Source organism: Lytechinus variegatus, chromosome 7 (assembly GCF_018143015.1).
Source record: "Lytechinus variegatus isolate NC3 chromosome 7, Lvar_3.0, whole genome shotgun sequence".
In the NCBI taxonomy this organism is placed as follows: Eukaryota; Metazoa; Echinodermata; class Echinoidea; order Temnopleuroida; family Toxopneustidae; genus Lytechinus; species Lytechinus variegatus.
In genome coordinates, this window is record NC_054746.1 from 7,053,578 (window position 1) to 7,073,529 (window position 19,952).

Genomic DNA, 19,952 nt, shown 5'->3' on the forward strand with positions numbered 1-19,952 from the left:
ATAATGTTCTGTTCACTTTTGAAGTCATGTTTGTTTTTATCCGTCTCTCATTAAAGACTGAGAAATGTAAATCAGAAAAACTAAATCAAAATTCTTTTTTTTTTCTGTAACACCTGTATTATGTATGTTGTATAATAGCTATTGTTTTTGTCTTGCCTGCGTAGCGAGACATAGGTATCACTATTTCCGGCGTCGTCGTCAACAATTGTGTTGTACACCCAATAACTTTCTATAGCTTCGAGGTGGGATCACCAAATTCATACCAGAGGTCCATCTCCTGAAGGCACAAGTCAAGTTCGAATATGAGTCAAATTTGAATAAGGTCAAAGGTCAATGAACTTTCCATGACTGGCACTGTGCTGTGTTGTACACCCAATAACTTTCTATAGCTTCGAGGTGAGATTGCCAAATTCATAGCAGAGGTCCATCTCTTGAAGGTGCAGGTCAAGTTCAAATGTGAGCCAAATTTGAATAAGGTCAAAGGTCAATTAACTTTCCATGACTGGCACTGTGCTGTGCTGTACACACAATAACTTTCTATATCTTCGAGGTAGGAGTGCCAAACTCATACAAGAGGTCCATCCTTTGAAGGTGCAGGTCAAGTTCGAATGTGAGTTGAATTTGATTAAGGTCAAAGGTCAGTGAACTTTCCATGACTGGCACTATGCTGTGTTGTACACACAGTAGCTTTCTATAGCTTCGAAACAGGTATTAAAGATATCTGACTGATACTGTATGTTCGGATGCGTTTTGCATCTGTTTGTTCCACTAATGGCATGACCTTATCTGCTTGTTCCATTGATGACATGACCTATAGTTTTGACATGCAGTCTCTTCATGACTGCAATATGCAGGCAAGACAATGCTTGGCGTTTACCTTGTTTTATTGGTTGCATTGTATATTAATATGTGTTTATTTTATAGCATATATCATTTTATCTTTTTCATATAATTGTAGCCAAAATTAAGAATAGTTTAAAAGTATATATATGTAAATTGTCCTGTTCCTTCATTTCATGTGTTTTAGATTTAGCATATAATGCTTTATTTGTTTGTTAATTTTAAAAATGTAAAGTACTCTCAAAATTGCTTGATATCACTTCTTCATTACACTATTGGAATGTGATGTACTCCTTTACTTGATTTTTATAAAGATGATTTTTCTTTTGAGTGTAGAAAATGCAACGTTAATGCCAATTTGAAGCTCAAGACAAACCATCCCCCAAAACTGGCAGAGACAGATATTGTAAAGCCATTTGAAGAATAACATTTTTAAAAATATATTCAGGTTTTCATTTGGGTATTAAGGAAGCATTTACGGACGTTCCACAGTTATTTTTGTGTGCATCCCTATCTGTGCATATTCTACTCATGCGCATTGACGTCACAAAAAGTAAACAGGTTAGTGACCAGTTACAGGCATCAGCTGTTTGTTCCAAGCATCTGCACTCAAACAGCGAATCTTGATGTGTTATTTTACAAAGCTTTTAACTGGAAATAACTGTTTAAATGCCTCTAACTCCTCAGAAAATAGTTTACTCTGCAGTGCTGCGAAGTTCGACGAATATGACGTCGAGTTTGATTAAATAAAGTGGTGTAGAATTTTTCTTTATGAGGATACAAGCCCGTTGACACGTATTTGTCTATTTAAAAGCACATCGGCTCCAACAAAAGTGCTGATATTTTGAAAAACAAGCACATGAACCCCCAATTTTGAATGTTCACACATATGTTCACACATATTTAGTATACATTTCCCTACAACCATGCAAAATGACATGGGTTTGACTAAAGTACAGCATTTGTTGTAAAATATGTTAGATATATGTTTTTGTCGTCTCACACCTTTTTTAAAACTGAAGGTGCCGCTGCTCTTTGAATGACCAACGAAGAGCAATATGGGTTGATTCTTTATAGTAAGTAAATAATCCTGGACTATGATGCAAAATTTGGTGAAAATTGGACGCATTTTGACTGAGTAAGAGAGGTTTAAACTGAAGGTTGTGATCTCATAGAATTTGAAAACAAAATTATTTTTCGCTGATGTGGTTTACGGTACACCATGTGGAGTGTTATAGAAACAGTGGATAGAAGAAGAAAATTATTTTTATTGTGTATTTCTCGAGACCTTTCAAATGGGTGAACTTCAAAGCTTGATAGCAAAAAATCAAGCTCATGAACCCATGTTAATGTTTACATAATTGGAATAATTAGGTGCTAAAGTAACTCTGTGCAAAATTTGGTGAAAATGACATGGATTTCATTTTAACTGTGGAACGTCTTTTAAGGGGTTGGGGAATGAGAGAAATATGACAAATATACTGAACCTATTAATCAAAAATGTTAATCTTGTTTTTGCAGATGGTAGGCATACTACTAGTATGCTGATGGCCAGATAGGGATGATAATGATAAATAATTGTAATATTGATGATGATATTGGTAATGATAATGATCACAATGATATAATACTGAAAACTAAAAAAAAAAGGGAAGCCATGGAAAATCCATATTTATTGCAGTGTTAAAGCTTATCCTCTGTTAAGTACAAACTTGAGCAGTGTAATGGTAATGATCTTATAAATGATTATCATAATGATAATGAGATAATTGTGGTGACTTTTCATGTTAGTCAAAGGGAGAATCGATTGCATATTAAACAGGATTGACTTTTTGATACTGTCCTATTAATAGCAAAAGTAAGGTCAAGATTTACATTTAATTCTTAAAGGAGAATGAAACCTTTGGAACAAGATAGCTTGTGTGAAAACAGAAAAATCAAAGAAACGGGTCAACAAAAGGAGGGCATGTAATACAGATTTTTTAAGATTGCATCTTGGATAAAGAGTATAATTGTGGTGACTTTTCATGTTAGTCAAAGGGAGAATCGATTGCATATTAAACAGGATTGACTTTTTGATACTGTCCTATTAATAGCAAAAGTAAGGTCAAGATTTACATTTAATTCTTAAAGGAGAATGAAACCTTTGGAACAAGATAGCTTGTGTGAAAACAGAAAAATCAAAGAAACGGATCAACAAAAGGAGGGCATGTAATACAGATTTTTTAAGATTGCATCATGGATAAAGAGTATCACCACAAGAAAAAACAGAAACATTTTGAGGGTATTTTATAGTCCATCAACGGGAAAGTTGTTTACATGTGACATCACACATCCTTGTTGCATTGCCAATGGGAGGATCTCCATAGCATTAGTGATTGCAATATTCAATTGCTCCTATTTTCCTCATTATTTGTCCGATTTTTCTCAATTTTTTTGGTTCTTCTTTGATTTTTCTGTTTTGACACAAGCCTACTTATTCCAAAGGTTTCATTCCCCTTTAAGTGTTTGAACTAGGTTAGTCCAAGGAGACGGGAGGTTTGTCTTGTCACAACAAGATACATACATGTTTTTGACTTTGTAAAATTTGTACATAACTTCATGTAAATGTATCATCTAAAAATAAATTCAAAATTGAAAAGAATACTTTGGATGCTGGTAGCTAGTCTTGTTATTCTTCTTTTTTCTTGAAATGTGGATGCGATACAGCTAGTTATGTTTGCAGCTGTAATGATTAAATATCTTAATATATTTACTTTAAAAAGTACAGGCCCCATACCTTTCTACAAAGCCCCCGGGGAGGGGGGGATATGTTTTCTTGCACACACTCACAGGCCAGGTTCTGTGGAGAGGTCTTCATTGGGCTATCTGAAGATATATCGATACATCGAAATGTTAATATGAGGACGTCCCTATTTAAAGGTTCCTATTTAAATGTGTCATTGACTCCTAAAAGTGTCATTAATCTCACGTTTTCTTTTTTGCCTCCTTATTCCTCTTCATCTCTTTACCTACCGGTATTCTTTCTCCTCAGTCCTCTTCTTCTCTATGTTGTTTTTCTTTTTTTTTTCTTCTTCCTATTTTTCTTCTTTTGTTCTTTTTCATCTTCTGCGTTTTCATCTCGGCCATTGTATACTGATCCCTTTCTTAACTTCCTCCTCATTCTCTTCCCTTCTTATTTTTCTATTTCGATTCTCCTCTTTTCCCTTTTCTCTCCTCTCCGTTTCCATCCTTTTCCTTCTTCTAGCTTCCGGCTCCCTCTTCTTCCTCTTCTGCATTTTCAGCTCGGCCGTTGTATACTGATCCCTTTCTTAAGTTCTTCCTTCTTCTCTTCCCTTCTTTCCTTAATTTTTCCATTTCGATCCATCTCTTTCTCCGTTTTCCGCCTTCCCTATCCCCCTCTCCATTTCCCGCCTTCCCTATCCCCCTCTCCATTTCCATCTTTTTCCTTCCTTGTCTGTCTGTCTGTCTCTCCCTCTCCTTTCCCCTCCTTTTTTCACTCTCCTTTTCCCTTTTTTCTTTCATTTCATTTCCGGAGGGGGCGGGGACATGTTGGGGGGGCACCACGGTGGCCATAGGCCCAAATGGGTCTGTGATGCATGAATCCTTTTATTTCATAATATGTTGTCATGATGTCCATGACAATGTTGGTAATGATGTCGATGATGACGTCGACGACGATGAAGAAGTCAATGATTTGGATATGCCATTTTCAAGGTAATGAAGATAATAGACGTACCGTATATATACGGTACGTACCGGTAGAGGGTGTCAACAATTGGCCGTAACTTTTTTTAGAAGTGCAGTGCCAGTGCAGTGGTGACGAACAGGCCCACTCACGTATTGTTCAATTGGTGCATGCCGATAGATTAATGTTCAGTAAATCACAAGAGGATTGTTCCTAATCAAGGTTTCCAGTGTTTCTTCACCCGTGAAGTTCAGTCGGGTAAGTAATAGGTAGATTTTAGAGAGCTAACTTTTCACTAAGACATTACTATTTTAGTGCATACGATTTGTATGCATACTTTATCTATAGAAGATATCACAATTTCATGATGCTGATATTTGAATTACACAGGGTCTAAATCCCCGGGAACTGATACAGAAGATCTCGAGACTGTGTGGTTAAGAGACTGAATGAGAGGCAGATTGTTCCTCCCTATTTTCCTTCTGTGCCTCGGCAAGAGTTCCAGGCAGCCGAGTTCCATATGCAAACTAGCCTTGAGGACTCTGTGATGTTTTAAATATTTTTAACATATACTTTCAGTTCTACTACGGCTACGCAGAGCCTTGAAAATGAAATGGTCGCCATACGGTAAGCAAGACTTGTCAACACGGAGAGATTTCACCAGGAAATCCATATTTAGAGGGTGAAATCAGTTTGTTTCTCTTGATTTTATTTATCTATAAACCGTCATACCAGGGTGACCACAAAATGAAATACGGGACAAAGCACGATGCACTAGCAGATTGACAATGCCAGATCTACTGAGCCACTTTAATTTTTTAAAAAATCAACAAAGAGGGCTACACTATGTTAGAAAAGAAAAGGAAAGGGAGGGTGATTGAAAGAACGAAGGAGAGAAAGAAAAGAGATGAAGAGAGAGAGGAAAGAAAGACACAGCGAAGGAGGAAATGAAATAAAATGAAGGAAAAGAAAAGTTAGAATAAAAGTTTGGATGAAAGAAAGAATATTTAAAAAAAAAAAGAGAAGGTTTCTGGCATTCTCTGAAATGAATAAAGAATTAAAGGAAGGAAGGGAAGATGAATGAATATGTGATAGGAAAACAAAGGAGAGAAGGGAAAAATAGGAAGAAAGAAATACTTACTTACTTTACTTTAAGTCCACGATGCTGTAGGCTTGAGTTGAGTGCCTGTTCATCAATCGTAGTATCTCCTCTGGTGGTAGTACAGTATCCATGGTATTGAAACAAAATATATATACCGGTACTTAACACGAGAAAGGACTGTCAGAAATGTGTACATGTATGCTAAAAACCGTGGAAAAACAAAGACAATACTGCCTACACTGGCTTAAAGAGCAAATCATAATTCTTTGACCAGTGCCTAGCTAGACAAATTTTGAAGGAGTTGACTTAAGAGGCTGAAACAACACTGTCAAGAAGACTATTCCACACATCTACAACTCTGTTACTGGAAAAGTACTTTCTAATATCAAGCCTAGAAAATTTCTTCTACAACTTCAACCTATGACCTCTAGACCCCCTTTTGTGACTTAGTGAAAAGGTTGTATTGTGTGTTTATATATTCGAGTCATGTACTTGTAGACATCAATCATATCACCTCTCCTTCGCCTATGAGCAAGACTCGGTAATTTTAGTTTCATGAGACGTTCCATATAAGACAGATTTCTAAAACCTGGAATCATTTTTGTGGCTCGCCTCTGTACACTTTCTAACTTTCTTTGTTCACTCAATTTATATGGTGACCATGCAGCTTGTCCATACTCTAATAGGGGTCTGATAAGACCTTTAAACAAATATGACATTGTAACTGCATCCAGACAAACAAAAGATCTTCTACTTATTCCTAGGACTCAGTTTCCCTTTAATGCTGCTTGTGACACTTGGTGTTTAAAAGACAGCTTTGAATCAATTAATATCCCTAGGTCTTTTTCTGCTTGTACCTCCTTAAGAGTAATTAGATTAGACTCTCATTTAATGTAATACTGGGTCTGCTCTTCTGTACTGTTTTTTCCTAGCTTTAATACTGAAGGAAAGAAAGGGTTTCCTTCATTCTTTGAGAGAAAGATGAAAAAAGAGGAAGGGAAAAGAATTAGAAGGGGAAAATAAAGAAAATAAAGAATAAAAGAAAGCCGATGAAAGTGAGGGAGGAGAGAATGAGAAAGGACAGAAAACTAATGGAAGGAGGGAACAAAAAAATTAAAAGGAGAGGAAGGGAGAAGGAAGCAAAGAAAAGTTTAAGGAAAGAAAGAAGGAAGGAAATAAAGGTATTCTAAAATGTTGGAAAGTAAGAGACAGAAGGAAAGAAAGAGAGAGACAAAGGATCAGAAAAGAAAGCTAGGAAAGATTTGAAACAAAGGTGGATGGAACAAAAAAAAGGCAAGCAGGAAGGATGAAGAAAAAAAAGATAGAAAAGAAAGAAAAATGAAAGAAAGAAAGCTGACTAAAGTTCAAACTTCAAGCAAAAAAAACATCCAATCATCTAACAAAAGTTTCATGGTATTTGGGTTATTGAAAAAATATTTCAAAAATTGTTGAAAATCTGAAATATTTTAGAAATAAATGAAATTTCAAATTGAAACATTGTCAAATGTATAAAAAATGGGAAAAGCTGCGCCGCTTTTCTAACCGCGGCGGCATCAACATCATATCTAAACAGAAGGTTAAGTTTTTGAAATTATAGCATAACTTAGAAAGTATATGGACATTGGACATAGTTCATGAAATTTGGACATAAGTTTAATCAAGTATTTCTGAACATCCTGCCCGAGTTTCAGGTCAGGTCAAATGACCTTTGACCAGGGTCAAAGGTCATTTAAGGTCAATGAACTTTGGCCAAGTTTGGGGTATTTGTTGAATTACCTTCATGACTTCGAAATGTTATGGATCTGATTCATAAGACTTGAACATAAGAGTGATCAAGTATCACTGAACATCCTGTGCGATTTTCAGGTCACATGACCAAGGTCAGTAACTTTGCCCATGTTAGACCATTTGGGGAAATCAACATCAAAATCTTAACCTGAGGTTAAGTTTTTGAAATTTTATCATAAACTTAACATCCTGCTCAAGTTTCAGGTCACATGACCAAAGTCACAGGTTATTTAGGGTCAATGAACTTTGGCCATTATGGCCCGAATTCACAAAGCTGGTTTTGAAAACCCACAGTTGAGTCCATGGTTTATGCAGATTTCCTGTATAAATTACGCTTAATTTAGCGCGTATCTGGCACGTGTATAAAAAATGTCCAATTCTGATGCATGCTTCTGTCACAGTGCGCCAAATTGACGCCTGTTACAATGGTTATATACGCTATTTTATTTATGAGTCCACTGTTTTTATTCATGAATGCACTCTTCAAACAGCGGATTCATGAATAAAATAGCGTATCTAACCATGGTAACAGGTGTTAATTTGGTGCACTTTGACAAAGCACGCATCGGCATTGGACATTTTTTATACCAGCTCCCGATACGCACTAAATTAGGCGTAATTTATACAGGAAATCTGCATAAACCATGGACTCAACCGTGGGTTTTCAAAACCACCTTTGTGAATTTGGGCCATTTGGGGATATTTGTTGAATCACCATCGTAACTTTGAAATTTTATGGATTTAGTCCATAAAACTTGGAAATAAGAGTAATCAAGTATCACTGAACATCCTTTGTGAGACATAAGAGTAATCAAGTATCACTGAACATCCTGTTAGAGTTTCAGGTCACATGACCAAGATCAAAGGTCATTTAAGGTCAATGAACTTTGGCCAAGTTTGGGGTATTTGTTGAATTACCATCATGACTTCGAAATGTTATGGATCTGATTCATAAAACTTGAACATAAGAGTGATCAAGTATCACTGAACATCCTGTGCGATTTTCAGGTCACATGACCAAGGTCAATAACTTTGCCCATGTTGGAGGTAATTATTAATTGCTGTCATAACTTTCAAAGTTTATGTATATATTTTATGAATTGTGGATATAAGGGTAATAAAGTATCCCTGACAAGTCTTGGGTCACATGATCAAAGTCAAATGTCATTTGAGGTCAATGAACGTAGTATTATATCGTTATATTGTTGTGTTGTTGTTCGATCGATTGTGCTTTTATTTTCAACCAGACTTAAAATGAGACAAGCACTGCAAAATGTACAGTTCATATACATGTATACATTTATTAAATACTTGATGATGAAGATGATGATACCAAATAATACAGGAACATGAGGAAGTCTGATGGTGACTATACTCTCTAAACTCCAATCTCTAATCTATCTGTATGCTGGAACAATCTGTAAAGTAATCTGTAACAATCTCTAACAATCTGCATTCTGTAATAATCTCTAACAATCTGATTTGGTTCAGAAGTGAACCCCTTTTATATTGGTCTGGTCTAGACTCTTTACGATCAAACAGGTGTTGGTCAACCTTGGACGCTTGACCAAAACAATCTGTACGTCATAACTTTACTCTGAATTGGGGGAGTTGACCTTTTAGGGAGAACATGAAATGTAGTGAATAAGAAACCCATAAAATGTGTGTGCGTCAGAAGTTTAGCTGGAAGAATAATGAGTAATACTTTCTAATGAAAGTTGGAGCTGGTATACTTCCTGTAGAAGTATTGATTAAGTATAGATTATGTATTGATATAATATTGAATATGTGAGATATGTCTTACCACATAACAATATGAATGTTTTTTGTGAATAATTATTTTATAGTAGTTTTCAAAGTCAACACTGCTGCTAAATTGAATCGTGTAATGCAGGTGAGACTGTCAGACGTGCTCCACACGTTATCTCAATGTTTTTTATTTGCTAAAAAATCAAAGATCCCTGCCGTCTTCCGGAGGAGTTGTCCTCAGAGTTTTAATCATGCCATGATTTTGCATGTTTGTTATTTTTGCTTGTATCCACTAATGAAAACGTCCACTATGCTTAATTTCAGGTTTCCACAAATCCTACTGAGCAAGGTAGCTAGACGACTGAAATACGATTTAAGTAACCACTTGGTGGGTGAATGGTGGAAGCAGTGGCAGTGATGAGCTACTCTTTCCTGTTGAAGTCAGTTTGAAGCAAGTCACGATGTTACAAGTCCTGTTAGCAGGCCTGCGATCCTATGCACCGTGGGTCACCCTTCCTGTCGCAATAGTGGTCGGGGCTGTAGGATTCACTGTGGAGCGGACAATACATGGTGGTAAAGCCAAACCTGTACGCCTCAAGACCGTGACCGAGGAACGAGATGAACGACAACTGGCAGAGTCTGTCAATCAAGACTGCACCAATGTGGCAAGCCTGAAGGAAAAAAAGGGCATCCCCAAATCTTCCTTGGAGAGAAATGAAATCAGTAGATAATGCATCTATCTTGAGAGCTTTCTGCAATATTGTCCGCTATGCAAATTCAGTGAGATTGGCAATGCGGTAACACTAAATAGAACTTGGAATTATCATATATTATGATGAATTGAAAGTAAGATATACCCATATTAGTATATTTGATATTCTGACTATTTTTAATTTTGCTTGTGCCTTCAGCATTAGCTGGCATTTTGTTGTTTGAGAGTGATGGACTGATAAAAGGACAAATTGGCGTTAAAGTAGAATACACACTAAACTTTTTTTAGGTCGCATGACTTGTTTACCTAACCTAGCCCTCCAGGTGACCTCCTGTCAAATAAATTAGTCAAATGACACACTTGAGTCAAAATGGTGCACATAAGTGAGTCAAATTATGTATTGAATAGCTATTGTTTGTCCTCTGATACACTTCTGTGCATAACAAATTATTTGTTTCATGTTTTATGTAAACATGTCTTGGTACAAATTTGCCTGTATTCTGAAGTTGGATTTCATTAAAACTCTGGTCTAAAGTTATGGTTTAACTATGGATAGCCAATTTTGAAATAAATCTTGAAAGGTACAGGACTTCATGTTCAATTTATCTGCTCATTTGACACTCAAAATTATAATAACTATCTATGAGTAATGACTAAAACAGTTCCTTCATCATTGAAGCAGGATGAAAAAGCATGGTAAACCTTAGAAAGATACATTGTAAGCAAAATTTGGGCATTTTCTGCTTCTCATAATCTTAGCCCTCAGTTAGTCCATGGCTTAATTTAAACCAAATTTCAGAATACGGGCCATCAAGACTAATTGAGTATCTAATTCAACTCTTTCTTTGGTGTAATTTGTTTTGTATCATTTCATAACGAGGTGCACCAACTTCACCTTGGGGACAAATTATAACTCATTGTGAGTCACTTGAACTGGAAAATTTCCTCTGAGTTGCCACTGTTTTTAATAAATAAATAATGATAATAAGACATTTATAATGCGCAAAACATATCCACCCTATTAGGGGTTATCAAGGCGCTTACAGTAAACTTAAAGGGGTGGTCTAGGCTGAAAGTATTTATAGCTTAATAAATAGAGTAGAATTCACTGAGCAAAATGCCGAAAATTTCGTCAAAATCGGACAACAAATAGCAAAGTTATTGAATTTAGAGTTTATCAATATTTTGTAAAAACAGTCTGTATGAATATTCATTAGGTGGACTGATGATGTCACGTCTCCACTTGTTCTTTTGTATTTTGTTATATGAGATTAGGTTTATTCAAATTTTTTCCTCCAAGAACTAGAAAAATTTGATTGACAACTGATTTAGTGCATTAGATATTATTGCTGCAACTTATTTCATTACAAGGGAGACATATTATTCACACAAGTATGAAATAATGGAAAAAAATATGATTTTATGTAATAACATAAGAAAACGGAAAGTGGAGATGTGACATCAGCTCGTCTAATGAATATTCATGACGACTGTTTTCACAAAATATTGCTAAACTTTAAACTTCAATAACTTCATTATTTGTTATCCGATTTTGATGAAATTTTCGGCGTTTTATTCAGTGAATTCTACTCTGTGGATTAAGATATTAATATTTTCAGCCTGGACCACCCATTTAACTCACTACTGGTACAACTTACAATTTGGCCATTAGATAAGTTTTCAAACTGGCCTTGAATTGTTCTACTGATCTACAGTCTTTTTGTTTAGTTGGAAGATTGTTCCATAGACTTCCAATGCTTTTTGTTGTATATACTGCAGCCAACCTTAAATTTTAATGAAGGACTCTAGTCTAGACACAGGCACCCAACAAACCTCAATTTATTTTGGATAATATTGTCATTCACTCATTTGGAGTTGCCTGTCTAGACAAACTTGTGACTAAAATGCATGTATCAGATGCCAATGCTGAAACAGAGCTAAGTGATCTAGGTCACTTGGTTGACCTAAAGGTTGTATGGGTTATTGCACATGGTTAATATCTCATCGTAACATGTAAGTACATACATATATGGGAATGTTTATCCTAAGTTCATAACGTATTAGTACAATTAAAACATTGAAATTCAAGCCACAGATGCCACTAGATACTAAAAGTTATTTTGATCTCCAAATCAAACCATTTATCAAATCAACTTCAGTAGGAATTTGTATGCATTTTAATATTATTGTCTTGCCTGCCTAGCAGAATCAAGATATTTTTCTGACAGTGGTTGGAGCCTTGGAGGCGATATAGTCAATATTGAAATCCTAACCAAGGCTTAGTTTAACCTCGAAAGTATAAGAACACGTTTCATGAAATTCAGAGTTCGAACACATGATTTTTCAAGATCATTTTTAAAGTAGAAGTCCGTATTCGATAAAAACTTGAGTGTAATCATTATCAAGTATCAGCAAATGGATGAGTGTAATTTCAGGACTCTTGAGGCTGAAGTCAAGGGTACTAGTAATTTGAGGGCTGGTACACTCGTATCAACTTAAAAAATGAAACCAATTCTAAGATTTTGAATTTTCAAGATAATTTTTAATCTGAAGTCCTTCTGAATATAATGGTCATCAGATATCACCCATGCTTTTAGGTTACTAAGTCAAGGTCAAAGATTATTTCATATCAATTAATTGATAAAAAAATATTTTCATTGTTTTCAAAAGCATTCAATCAAAATAAGTGAAACTTGTGTGAGTTGGTTATTGGATATTGTAAATGATATAAAATAAATAATGTGTTTCCTAGCCAATGTCACTTTATCCAATAAATGATTTGTCTCTTATTTTAAAAAAAAATTATTTCTCTTATTGTATCATTGGAGGAGCCATGGTGTAGTGGTTCTGACTCTCGCCTTGTAAACAGAGGGTCGTGTGTTCGAATCCCACCGCGGTCTGGCGTCCTTTGGCAAGGCGTTAATCCACACTTTGCCACTCTCGATCCAGGTGCTAAATGGGTACCCGGTAGGATGTGAAAGTTATTGTAGCTTGTCCAGTATTGTGTGCGCCTCACAGGCGACTGACTGGAATACTCCCCAGGGAGTGGAGGATGTGCACACATTGTGTGCGGGAATGACTGATTGAATCCGATGACCGGGGTAATAATATATCTGTAAAGCGCTTAGAAACGTCGTTCCGATGGATTAAGCGCTATATAAAAGCGGATTATTATTATTATTGTATCCATATCTCATAAAGGTTATATAAAAGGAGTATGAATTTCCAAGGTGGAACTGTCCCTTCTTGGCCCAGGGTTACTTTATTGGACATTCAAAGGGTAAATGAAAAGAGAAAATGTTTGGTATTTCAAACATTCAGCCTATTTGTTTTCATATTTTATTAAAGCCAAGGGGCCTAGCCCCCCCCCCCCCCCCTACACACACACACACCAAAAGAGAGAGAGAGAAAGGAGAGGGGAGAAAAGGAAAATGAAAACAAGGAGATAGAAAAAGAATAAAATTTGGGAAAGCGAGGGAACAAAGAAAGGATGCGAAAAGAAAAAGGGGAGAGACTAAAGATAAAAGAGAAGCAAAAGATAGAAAGGGAGAGGGGAAATTAATGAAGGTTGTCGTTTGTTGAAAATTAATGGCGACCAGTCATATTTGACTATTACCCCGGCTATTACCGCCAACTATCTTTTTTTTCTTCGACGTGTCTTTAAAAATTGTTCCTCTCCCTTTTTCTCTTTTTTTTTTAATTATTATTATTATAAAGACTATCGTATCTTACAGGTTACCGCATGATCCCGTCCTTTCTAAAGACACCGTTCAGACATCGTCCTGTCTCCGGTGTAGACAGGGGGCTCCCTTTGGGATACTCTATAAAGTCTTGAAACTCGAAAAAGAAATAGAAAAATAAACTGTTATATAGAGTCTTTTCCCGTGAAATGATCTCGCATATACCAATCAAATACGTGTATGTCTGTTTTGTTTTGTATAGAAAAAAGATAAAATTTGATATGGGGAGGTTCGGATGATTCAAAATTTATGGGGGCATCCAAGGAGAAATGAGTCGTTCAATAAAGGGGGCTGGACATATGGTAAGAAGTCGGGGCTCTTTTTTATCCCCCTTTTCTTTATACCAAATGAGATTAGGAGATGAGCAGTGAGTGCTATCAAACAGTCTTTTGGTTCCTTTCTGACAAATTTATCGAAAGTAATTACTCAACCTTGTAAACCTTTCCACTTTAATTTCATTTTAAAAGACAAAAAAAGGATCGAGGAATATTTACAACAAGCTAGTTTCTGTTAAAAAAAGTTAACATGGAAGTTTGTAGATAAATGGACTACAAAATTAAATGTAGTTTACAACATTCCACAGAAATGTACAACAGACACTAAATTAGGATGGTTTCAGTTTCGACTCATTCACAGAATTTTTTGAGTTAGATTCATTCATTTGTTCTCCGAATGTCCGATAACTATCATTTTGGAAGAAAATTATACAATGCATGTTAAGAGAACTTTCAAGTATTAATCTACAGCTTGAATTGCGTTTCTTCAAGTGGAATTAGATCATTTTTTGTGCTTTTGAATACCACTCTATTGATTTCTCACTTTCATATATGTAACACGCGGAAACTGATGTAGAAGATGACACACGACACCATTTCTTGTGTTTCGGTTCGTTTAATATCGATGAGTCGTTATATACAAAATTCCAAAATTTCCAAGTACAGGAACAAAAGATAAAGAAATAAAAAAAAACCCTGAAAAACCAATGAGAATAAAACAATTAACTAGAATGATGATATATATGTTTGAAAATGCACAAAATAGAAATATACACATATTTGCTTGTGACTCTAAGATAAAACATTCATCAATATGATGTCAAGTAGACTAGTAATAATAAATGATAAACATGTTGTCTACATGTATATCCCTTCATTAAAACTTATTCTATATTGCCTGAATTAAACTCATCTAATCACAAATTCAGTTCCTCCATCGTTACGGATAACTCTTCCAACAAATAAATGAAATACATCCATTAAGTGAAATTTACCAAACAATTAAAATATGCCAACAAATTAGCATTGAAATACAGTGGTTTACAAATGATAACCACTCACCCTGGCAATCTGGCCTAGAGGACCATATTTCCTCTCGTGATAGCCTCACCCGCTACACGAATGTCATGTCAAATACCTTTAAAAGGAAAGTAACAATTATTACACATAGTAAGCAATTATTGTAACCCTTTACTCTGAAAAGACAAAACTGAAACATTGAATTTACAATTCAATAACCAAAATCAATTTAATCAAAATCTTCAACTCTAAAGATCATTTTACTAAATCGCTTTACTTTACGATTAGAACCGAACACATTTTATGTTTATAACTACATACTACAATCAAGTATACAAGTACAAGTAATTAATATAAAATATCACAAAAATCATCTGAAGTAACAAAGACAGATGCATAACTAATTAATTATTTAATTCACAAAACCCCTTAGAATAAGACAAATATGCTATGCTAGCAAAGATATATAGCACTTTAATATAACCTAACCTCTTATTCCGAACAATAGAAAATACATTGTTAACCAACTTTATAAACTATTGTTTAAAACTAACAGAATCGACAAAATAAGACAAATATCTTACCTATAATTCTGACCCGAAAATGAAGCCTCTCTGCCTGCCCCATGAATGGGGTGCAGTGCAGGAGTGAATTGGAGCAAAATCCTTTCTCCCTTTTATGCAGATATCACTTTCCATTCACAGATGCTAAAGCCTTGACCATAATGATCTACGTCCTACAAGCTCATAGCTCTGGAATGTGATGTTTTGACCCAAAGACCATTTAGCATCACTCTTACCCAGAAAGAGTGTGAATCATACTTCTCAAAAAGCATGAAGATTGTTAAACATTTCTACTTTCTACTACTTCCTGTGCACTTCCTGTAAAGGCATCTATTACTTAAAGACAAATGATTAAGAGACTAAGAGTAATGAAAATATATGAATTTTCAATAAACAGTTCATTTTGACCTGTTACACACTCCCCTACTTAATTGAGTGACGTCCCGGCACTCACTTTACCAAAATTATTACAAATTAAAATCCTACTTTAAATAACACTACCCAGAGATGCTTGTTCCCAGTTACAGAACAAATCAATTTACACTTAATCATGTCATTAAAGATATAAAGCCATTAATCACCAAATACAGAATATGAAAATCTCGGCAATAACACGGTATTGGCGAACCCACACCACTAATACGAACTTCCTGGTCTCGTGACGAGAATAAACACAGAAAACATATCTAGTGCAAAAACTCAACTGTTTCAGTTTTCAAGTACACTCCTTATTATGTAATACTAGTCTCATGTTGAGGTTCCTAGCATTAACATTCCAAGTGCTTCCTAACTGATCCTAACAGCTCCAGAGTTTATACCAACCAATTGTTTAGTTATCGACATAAACCTTCACAATCCATGTATCTCAACGAATAACAGACCATTATAATTATAGCCAGTAAATCAATCACTACAATGTCATCCTTAAACCTCCCAAAATATACCTACTTATACTTCAAGCTGATTCAAACTTTTAAAGAATTACAAGACAATAAACAAATAACAATTACTAAATGTTTTCCCAAATCTTAGCAATTTCCAATGGAACAATGGTTCACCAATATAACACACCGAAATATCTCATAACTTATGACTAATTTTCTCAACTACCACTGCATCCTTTCCGGCCTCGAAGGTTAACAGAAAAACAAAGGTAAAGAGAAAAACCTTACTGCCCCAATAGTCACTCCAGTATCCCTCTAATGCAATCCCGGTCTCAGATTGAGGTTCTCGAAATTAACATTGATACTTTATCCTGACTAAACCTAGCAGTACTCCTAGCCAAATCCCAGTTACAAATCCGAAAGATCAGCATATTACAATATGATAACCATTGTAACACACAGACACATAAAAGTAAAACACTTTCATCAACATGTGGGCTCCCCTAATTTTTCCAAAGTAGCCCTATAAAACTATCAAATACACATTCTGGAAAAGCAATTAACATTAATTCACGCCATAGCTTAATTAAACCGAATATTAATCAAGACCCAAAACAAAAATTAAAGAGTTAACAAACTTCAAGTATCAGACAAAGAAACGCCTCAACTATTCATTAGTTAATCATGTTTGCCAAACCCAGAGCTTACTCTGCACATACTGTACTTCCTCCTATCAACATATAAAATACTGGTGTCTCTGGCCTCCTACACCCCAATGTGTGGTTCCCATCCAACCAGCCAAAATTACATAAGAAAGGGGGCATGGACTGTTCCAAAACACAGCATTACCATGACAACACAAAATTAACCTTGAACAGTACTAAGTATTCCCTTGACCAAAGCCATTTGATCTGAAAACTCTTACAGGGTACCTCATAAAATACCTTCCCACTAGTATAAATCCCTATCAAATACATTGTAGCCTCATATTACTTTCAAACAAACTACATTTTGGCTACAACATTCACACCATGCACACACACAAATACATCTTAAAGCTACGTTCATATTTACAAATTCAAGATGTACAACAGACGGATGAGCTCCTCAGATTGTCAGGGTTTGAACATGGTTGTATCCAACGACGAACATCGACCCTGCTCGCAGCGCCACTTTGTAACACGCGGAAACTGATGTAGAAGATGACACACGACACCATTTCTTGTGTTTCGGTTCGTTTAATATCGATGAGTCGTTATATACAAAATTCCAAAATTTCCAAGTACAGGAACAAAAGATAAAGAAATAAAAAAAACCCTGAAAAACCAATGAGAATAAAACAATTAACTAGAATGATGATATATATGTTTGAAAATGCACAAAATAGAAATATACACATATTTGCTTGTGACTCTAAGATAAAACATTCATCAATATGATGTCAAGTAGACTAGTAATAATAAATGATAAACATGTTGTCTACATGTATATCCCTTCATTAAAACTTATTCTATATTGCCTGAATTAAACTCATCTAATCACAAATTCAGTTCCTCCATCGTTACGGATAACTCTTCCAACAAATAAATGAAATACATCCATTAAGTGAAATTTACCAAACAATTAAAATATGCCAACAAATTAGCATTGAAATACAGTGGTTTACAAATGATAACCACTCACCCTGGCAATCTGGCCTAGAGGACCATATTTCCTCTCGTGATAGCCTCACCCGCTACACGAATGTCATGTCAAATACCTTTAAAAGGAAAGTAACAATTATTACACATAGTAAGCAATTATTGTAACCCTTTACTCTGAAAAGACAAAACTGAAACATTGAATTTACAATTCAATAACCAAAATCAATTTAATCAAAATCTTCAACTCTAAAGATCATTTTACTAAATCGCTTTACCAGGATGTCAAATTGTGCGGGAGCGGGGAGCACCGCTCCCAGGAAGCAACAGAAGAAATTGAGGAAATTGTGCTTTCATGAGAAAAAATAAAAATGGGAAAAAGGAGAAGAAAAAAAGAAGAGGAAAAAGGAGAGGAAGGGGAAAAGAAAGAAAAGAGGAAGGCAAGAAAGGGGAAGAGGAGGAGGAGGAAAAAAGAAGAAAAGAGAAAACTTAGAAAAAAGTGCCATATTTTCATTCATTATAGTTACATCTAGACTAGCTTGCAAAACGTAGCAGAGTAATTCAGTAATACTGAGCACACTTAATCTGGATTTTTTATACATATTTTACCTTGCACAGTGCCAGTGAGACTAAGAAAAAAGTGCCATATTTTCATTCATTTAGTTACGTCTAGACTAGCTTGCAAAACGTAGCAGAGTAATTCAGTAATACTGAGCACACTTATTCTGGATTTTTTATACATATTTTACCTTGCACTTGCACAGTGCCAGTGAGGTGAGGACAGGTCTGAGTGAGGAAATTGAGTATAGGCGCAAAACAATGTTATTTATCTATTAATTGATACTTGAGATTTATCCGATATTATATCCCTTAAGATTGTTGTATTGAAAGTGTACACAAGGAGAATAAGAACAGTTTTACTACGATAAACGTTTGTCGTGATATAGTTCATTTTGATGTGCTAGTTACCGCCTACATGATATAATACGCACTGTAAGTTCCTAAGGACCATGTAAACTCCACCAGTGCAAAATAAGTATTCTTAGTCTGTAAGTTGTAACAACAAATTTGGAATGAAAAAGAATAAATGCAATCAATCAATCAGCACAGAAGTTGTATGATGTTAGAGATAAGCATTAGCAAGCAGTACACAATATATACGATTACAACTGTACAAAATTGCAAGGTCTTTTTTAGCATAAAACAGTACAGAATAATAAGTTTGTATAAGTAAGAAGTTCTAACGTCCAGGCTGGAAAGGTGTATTGTACCTCTAGGTCTAAACGACCCAACTCCATCATTAAACTAATAGTTTCTGATTGGGAATGGATCTTTCATCCATTTAGATGCTCAATTATATGCACTACCTGTAACAGTACCCGGGGGGGGGGGGCACTATACATACATATATATATATATATATATATATATATATATATATATATATATATATATATATGTATGTATATAATTAATATATAAATATAAAGAATGAAGGAGATAACGTACTCGATAAAAACAAAATATCATGGGCCAAAGCAGACGAGTTAAAGATAACAAAATAACACGATCTGCCTCATGGATTATCTCGTGTGTCTTTTAATCACTTTGCTTTCAGCAATAAACAGGGCATCCAGTAATAAACAAACTTCCTTGCACATTTTTCATGGCAGTAATCTTTTGTTTGATTAATGACAATGAGTAAAGATGATCATAAGAGAAATGTCATTTGTCGGATGTCTAGTTATCATCTTGGTCATGACAGTCCTGCTAAACATGATCTAGAATAACTAGTATTCCTTTATTTTACTAGTATAGTAGTATACTCTTTTAAAAGTAGCGATATTGTTAATGATCAAACGAATGAATTAACAACTAAAGGAATAAACAAATAAACAGCCAAATAACTAAAAAATATCAATTACAATTATAGTAATAGGGGTAAAATAAA

At 35.1% G+C, this 19,952-nt stretch overlaps 1 long non-coding RNA gene across 1 annotated transcript; it reads right to left on the reverse strand.

The window, feature by feature from the left end:
- Window positions 1-16,649: 16,649 nt before the first annotated feature.
- Window positions 16,650-18,273, reverse strand: LOC121418321. The gene is made up of 2 exons (XR_005970450.1): window positions 18,045-18,273; window positions 16,650-17,678 (listed from the first exon to the last, which is right to left on the reverse strand). It is a non-coding gene; the product is annotated as an uncharacterized LOC121418321 (long non-coding RNA).
- Between the last annotated feature and the right edge of the window lie 1,679 nt (window positions 18,274-19,952).